This window comes from Meleagris gallopavo, chromosome 28, assembly GCF_000146605.3.
Source record: "Meleagris gallopavo isolate NT-WF06-2002-E0010 breed Aviagen turkey brand Nicholas breeding stock chromosome 28, Turkey_5.1, whole genome shotgun sequence".
In the NCBI taxonomy this organism is placed as follows: Eukaryota; Metazoa; Chordata; class Aves; order Galliformes; family Phasianidae; genus Meleagris; species Meleagris gallopavo.
In genome coordinates, this window is record NC_015038.2 from 3,974,495 (window position 1) to 3,980,955 (window position 6,461).

General features: G+C 49.0%; 1 protein-coding gene across 1 annotated transcript in view; it reads left to right on the forward strand.

Moving 5' to 3' along the window:
- Positions 1-6,461, forward strand: part of LOC100545453 (metabotropic glutamate receptor 4-like) — a 62,964-nt gene that overhangs the window by 46,857 nt on the left and 9,646 nt on the right. The gene's annotated exons all lie outside the window — the stretch shown is intronic.

Here is a 6,461-nt window from a genome sequence, read left to right on the forward strand (position 1 = left end):
GGGGGAGGGTGGGAAGGAACCCTATTTTGTGATTTTTTTTCCCCCTCTCCTCAGTAATTAGATGTAGCACTGATCAAAATATGTTGCATTGCACTGCAAACTTCTCCAGGCAGATGTTTCATGACCGGAGGAGAGATGACTTCATCATCCTCTGCATTTGGGGAAAATTAAAAGAGGGGAAAAAAAAGAAAAAAAAGAAAAAGGAGAGCAATGGATTTCCTGTTGTGTGAATACAGCTCTCCAGGCTTCAGGGAGGGATGCACACAAAAGGAAGCAGGAATGGGAAAGGGAGGGAGTGCAGCCTGCTTTATGGCAGGGCTTGCAGCACAGTGCAGGCTGGCACCTCTGCATTCTGAATTCGGGGAGCACTGAACCTCTGCAGCACTTCAATATGGGCTTCCAGAGCAGTGAGGGATGGTGCAAACATCCACCCTACCTCCTTTTGGCATTTGGATGTCTTCGTGTGTTGCATTGTTTTGATGGAAAGAATGGGTAAATTCCCCACATTTGGCCAGCAGAGGAAGGAAGGCCAAAGGAAGAAGTGTGGAAAGGCTGTGAATGGACTTGTGCTGGGGAATGCTGACATGAACTACCGCAGCCCTGAAGCAGAGGTGTGGGTTTGGCTGGGGAGTGTGCAGGGAAATACATCCATCTCCAGAAATGGGGACACCCAGCACAATTCCTCAAGTGCAGCTCAACAAGTGAGCCATCAAAAGCAAAAATGACAGCAATTCTGCAGTCAATATAATGTGGCTGCAGGTTAAAAATAATATTTCAGTGATAATCGTTCCAAATTACACTATTTCATCCACCACAAACATGTGGTTAAGCTTTCATTAGTGGAGACTACAAGCTTTGCAGGAAGCACAGAGCCTTTGAAAGCAAGTCTCTTTGGATTGTGCTGCTATAGAAATTCCTAGACTGCTCTTGCAAGTGTTTAATAATGCCTGAGACAATTAGAAAAGCTGGAACCCTGAAACAAACTTTATTTTATTTTATTTTATTTTATTTTATTTTATTTTATTTTATTTTATTCTAATTTTATTTTGAGTTCTGTCTTTTTCAGGTTCTTGGTTCTAAAACTTGCTTGTGTTTAATGGTCTATATTATGGTCCTTGGTCTCAGCAGAAAAATCCACATGGCATCTATTTTCAAGGGTTTTTATATCTATACATAGAAATATGTGTATAAAGATCACTTCAGCCACAGATGTTGTAGTTTATATGGACTTCAGGCTTTCCCAAAATGCTGCTTTTCCCATCCCACCACCTTTCTCCATTGATGCCTCTTAACCCTTCTGAAGCTGTCCTGGAGCAAGGCTGCCTGTGCTCACCATGCAGGATGCTTTCTTCCCCAGTTTGGGAAACTGGTGTGCTCAGCACCTCATCAGACTGGGCTGATTTTCAGATTTGGCTGCAATATTGATCCTCGCTTAACATAGTAATGAGAATCTGCTTCCCTAATCAGTGAAGGAAAACTCTTATTTTCCAGCTGCTAGGAGGAAATGAGCTCCAGTGCAGGAAATGGGGGTGGTGTGGACGTGGGTGATGTTGGTATGCTTTGCTTTGGTGGTCTCCTTGGTGTGGACAGGAGTGCAATGCCCCATCCCTGGGGGTCCCCAAGGCCTGGGGATCCTGAGCTGCTGGCAGGCATCCAGCCCACAACAGGGGGTTGATGCTCCATGATCTTTAAGGCCCCTTCCAACCTAAGCCATACTATGTTTTTATGATACCCTCATGCTGCATGGTAACCCTTGTCCTTCTCACATATGTCCTTGTGTTTGGGAAGAACCTCTGCCTTGCTCATCCCAAAGCCAAGAGTGAGGTTGAACCCCATCATCCACATCACCATCCTTTCAACCCTCCTGGGCCAGGAGGAAGACATCTGGGCCCCATATTGTTACAGAGATGTGGCATCTTCTCTACGACAGCTCCTCAAGGCCTACCATCTTTCTCATTGAATGAGTTATCGAGGGGGGAAGCCTTATTTCCTCTCAATTTGTGGGTAGGTCCACCCAAAATGTGGGTGAATGGAGCTCCTCCATCCACGTTGCACAGTCTCACCTCCCCTCTTGGCTCTCCCCGGGCCGGGCGCCTTGATGGACCGTCTGGCTGACGGCAAATTGTTTTTTGATGGCTGACTCGGTATAACTGAACTCAATTTGCCTTTCAAAAGCAGCTAATAGTCGCATTAAAAAATCCATTTTCACTTGTGATTGAATTTGACGGCGGCTCAATCAATAAGCGAATGGAGTGTTTCACACGCTGTACCGAGCGGGCGTTACCACGGTAACGGTGTAAAGTGAGCACAGCCCAACAAATCCCCCCTCGAGGGAGAAACATTGGCCCCATCACCCCACAAGGGGCTGCCCTTGGTGGGCACCATGGTTGGCAGGGGCCTTCCTGGTTCTGGTGGTGGTGGTGGTGTCAAAATCTTCATTCTTTTCTCTCTTTCTTCCTCATCATGGAGAGTGTTCTGTTTCTACTTGACCAGCCTGATGGTGAGTGGCCATGGCCTCGTGGTGGGATGGCAGACATTGGGTGGTGGCGGTGCTGAGGTACTCATAGGATCATGGAACGGTGTGAGTTGGAAGGGACCTCTAAAGGCCATCAGATCCCTGCAGGGCACAGGGACACCCACAGCTCCATCAGTGCTCAGAGCTCCATCCAGCCTGGCTTGGAGTGTCTCCAGGGATGGGACACCATCACATCTCTAGCAGAGGCTTTGCACACTCCTCGGGGTTGGAATGTGCCATTTCTGCACCTTTTTTTCCCTTATCTCCCCACTCAAAATTGCTTGGGAGTGGAGGACTGGAGGATAGCAGCTCTGGGGCCATGGGTGGGGACAGAGCTGGCTCTGAGCTTTCCTGAAAATGTGGGTTTTCCATGAGAGGAAATGCAAGTATGTCGCATAGATATATTAAAATAAGGCTCGTTAGCATTTGATGAAAAATGAACATGGCACTTTGATTCATGACAATCAGAATGTTTCCTTTCAGCTATTGTTTGCTTTACTCCTGTTGTAGTATAAGATGAAAATGAAATGGCTCAGTCAGGAGTTTCTCAATTGTTTTCTTCTTCTTCTTTTTTTTTTTCTTCCCTCCTTTTCTTCCCTTTCCAAAACACTTTTCTGGGGGACTTTAATTAGATCCTCTCCCCCTGTTTGCTCCTCAGCAGCCCTGCTCCTTGCTGTGGGTGCAGAGAAGCCTACATGATGCTACAGCCATTCTGTCAGTGTGGGGCAGGTCCCCCACTGGCGTGGTGCCTCCTACAGACCATGCCCATCTCCACTGCTTTCCTTCAGCCCTTTTGGTTTGCAAAATGAATAAGCTGCCATACAGCACATCTGTGTTTTCTCTGCAGGAAGCTTGCCTGAGGCTCCAGGATGCCTTTATTTGCCTTATATTGCATCTCTAAAGTGCCGGCAAACAATGCAGTGCTGTCTTTGAGCTCATTTCCATAGTTTGATCTGCACTAGAGGAAGAGGGGGTGGGGGAAAGAAGTCTGTGCTAAGTATGAGATAAAAGAAGAGGAAAGCCAGCCACCCTGGGCTCAAATGGAGCAACTGGTGCTTGCTGGGGGCTTAACAGAGTTGAAATATGATGCCCACCTGAGCTGAATCTATGTTCTATGTTTTCCCAGCTCTCTCCTTTGCTGCTACACAAGTTGGTTTCTTAGAGCTGCCCTGACCCTCTTGGCCCACTACAGCATTGCACTTCTCTCCTTTGGGTTGTGCACCATGTCCCATGGGACCTGCAGAGCTGGAGGTGAGGATGTGGTGCTGGTGTTATCACCACATCTCTCACTTCTCCTGGCACGGTGGAGGTTGCAGTGCTCTTGCTGAAGGAGGCAGAAGGCTTTCCATATTCCCAGCCTTCCTGCTGATGGCTCCTCTGCTCCTCGCGGGTGAAAGCAGCCATTGCCATTCGTTTCATAAGCTGCTTCCACCATGCCTAAGTTTGCTGCTGCTGGTGGTTAGGGATGATTCCTCATTCCCATGTATGCAAGGAGAAACAAAACCTGTAACAGCGGTGCCTGAGCAATCGGCAGAGCTCTGGAGACAGCCCGGAAGGTCAGGCCTTTGTTTCCTGGCAGGTATGGGGCTACTCTAAGCTGTAATTTAATTGTCACTGGGAGCTGGCATCTCTTTGTTTCACATTCTGGGAGGAATTGGCAACAGAGCCAGTTTCAGTGTGTGGAGGGGAGCTGCAGCCTCTTTCACCTGAGCAAGCACAGTGCTGCTGCACAGAGGTGATGATGTGGATGTAACAGGATGGGCTTTGCTCCCAGTGGGCATCGGAGGGACCCAGTCCTGCTTACGTGCCCTCTGCTGAGCTGCTCGAATCAGAATGCTGTGTCCCAGCTTTGCTCTCTGCTCCCCACTGTGGGCACCTCATGCTTGCACCTTCCCAAAGCAGAGTGACCCAAAAGTGTCCCAAAGCAGAGTCAGGGGAACTGCAGCAGTTAAAAACAGTTAAAATAGGACTCCCTGTCTGTGCTGCCCTGGGTGGGTGGGATGTGGGCTCCTTTCCTGAGGAGCTTTTGCACGGCTCCCCAAATCGTGCTGCCTGACCCTTCTGCTGTTACTTGGAAATCTCTCAAAGGCACTGTGTTCTCCCTGGGAAAAGTCTAACTGGATGGACCATGGGCAGCACTGATGAGATGTGTGTAGGGCTCCTGCATTGCTGTCACCTGCACAGACCTTCAAAGAATCACAGAGTCACAGAATTGTAGGGGTTGGAAGGGACCTCCAGAGATCATCGAGACCAACCCCCTGCCAAAGCAGGTTCCCTACACCAGGTCGCACAGGTAGGCGTCCAGGCGAGACTTGAATATCTGCAGAGAAGGAGACTCCACAACCCCCCTGAGCAGCCTGTTCCAGTGCTCCGTCATCCTCACCTTCTGGGGAACACAAAGCAGCCACCCAACCCAGAGCAGTCTGTGATTGTATCTATATGGGGTTTTTCTTTCCAAGCCATGCTGGGCCCTGCCAGAGAGCTCAGAGTGAGATGGTTTCTTGGTGCTCCTTTCTTCCAGCTACAAACTGTTGAGGTGTAACAATGCAGAGGGAGGATGTAAGCTGTTCGGTCAGCTCCGCGTGCTGCAGCAGCACGTGTGCTGTCCTTAACCTTGGGAAGACGTTTGTCATGTAAAAGCCACTTGGGAATGAATTGGCTGCTGGTGGTGGAGCTCCTGTAGGGAGGTACTGTTGTCTCTTTGAGCTTAGGAGCAGGGGGAGTATCTGCATTACCACAGCAGCAGGACCCTCTCTGCATGGCCAGGGACCCTCCATGCTTGGCTTAATTAACCTAGGATTAATCTAGGAATGGGATAAAGGGGAGAAAGATTCCCCTATATGAAAGGAAGTACTGAGATGAAATGCCTTCCCTGAGCTGTGCAGAAGATGCAGCAAGGCTTGGGCAGCGTGCTTGAGGCGGTGATGGGAGCTCTGCGTTGAGGTTTATAATTTGTGATGAGATTAACAAGCGTTGGCTGGAAGAGCTCAGAGGGAGAAAGCAGCATCACAGAGGGTGCGAGTGCAGAGCCCTGAACTAAATCTAGTCAGACTGGGCAGTGTCACGTTTTGGGCCAGGCCAGAGGCTATTAAAGCTGAGAACTCAGGCCAGGTCTGCCGAATCCACTTAGGGTAGCTTTGCTTCTGGGGCCTGGTGTTCCCAGCGCTGTGCACAGGATGGGTTTGTGTGACAGGGGATAAATCTGCCCCTGCTGCTCCCTCCATTAAAGTCAGTGGGGATGAGGGACTGATTTCTCAGTATGGAGTCTCCAGGACCGTGGCTGTGGGTCCTGACAGCTCCTGCCTATGGTGTCAATAGCACAGCCGACTGATTGGCGTTCTTTTACATCAGTAGTCTGGCTCAAAGGGGGCTTTCGGACTGGTGAAATGATTTCCTGTCTTACAAGGCTGTGCAATTGCTTCCTGATCCTTCCCCTTTACAATTACGTGGAGGAAATTCAAGTCATGAGGCGGAAGTAAAGAAACGAACGTGGATGGGGAGAAAGTTCAGGGCTGAGTGGCATTATGATTAATTACAGGTCAGCTGTGTGACAGGGAAGTTGTTCTCATTGCAGAGAGCTGTGTGTGTGCAGGGAGACCTGGAGAAGGCCTGGCACAAGCCACGAGTGCAATAGGGAGGCACTGATCCTGGGAAGAATTTTCCTTCTGTCTCCCTCATTGCTACCCTGGATTTGGGCTTATTTGTGTGTAGAAGGGCTTCTTGACCACTTACAGAGCTTCTGAGAAAAACGAGGTGTTTGCAATTGCATCCTGTCCATCTCCCCTACCTTTTCTACCCCAGTAATTTTTTAACACATTAGCCAGTTTGAACTGCGGTTGAGAAGAGATTCAAGGCCTGGGAGATGCACTATTCTATAACTTAACTCAGACTTTCTGTTGATTTTTGTTCTTTTTTTTTTTTTCAGTGTGTGCTCCATTTGCTCTTT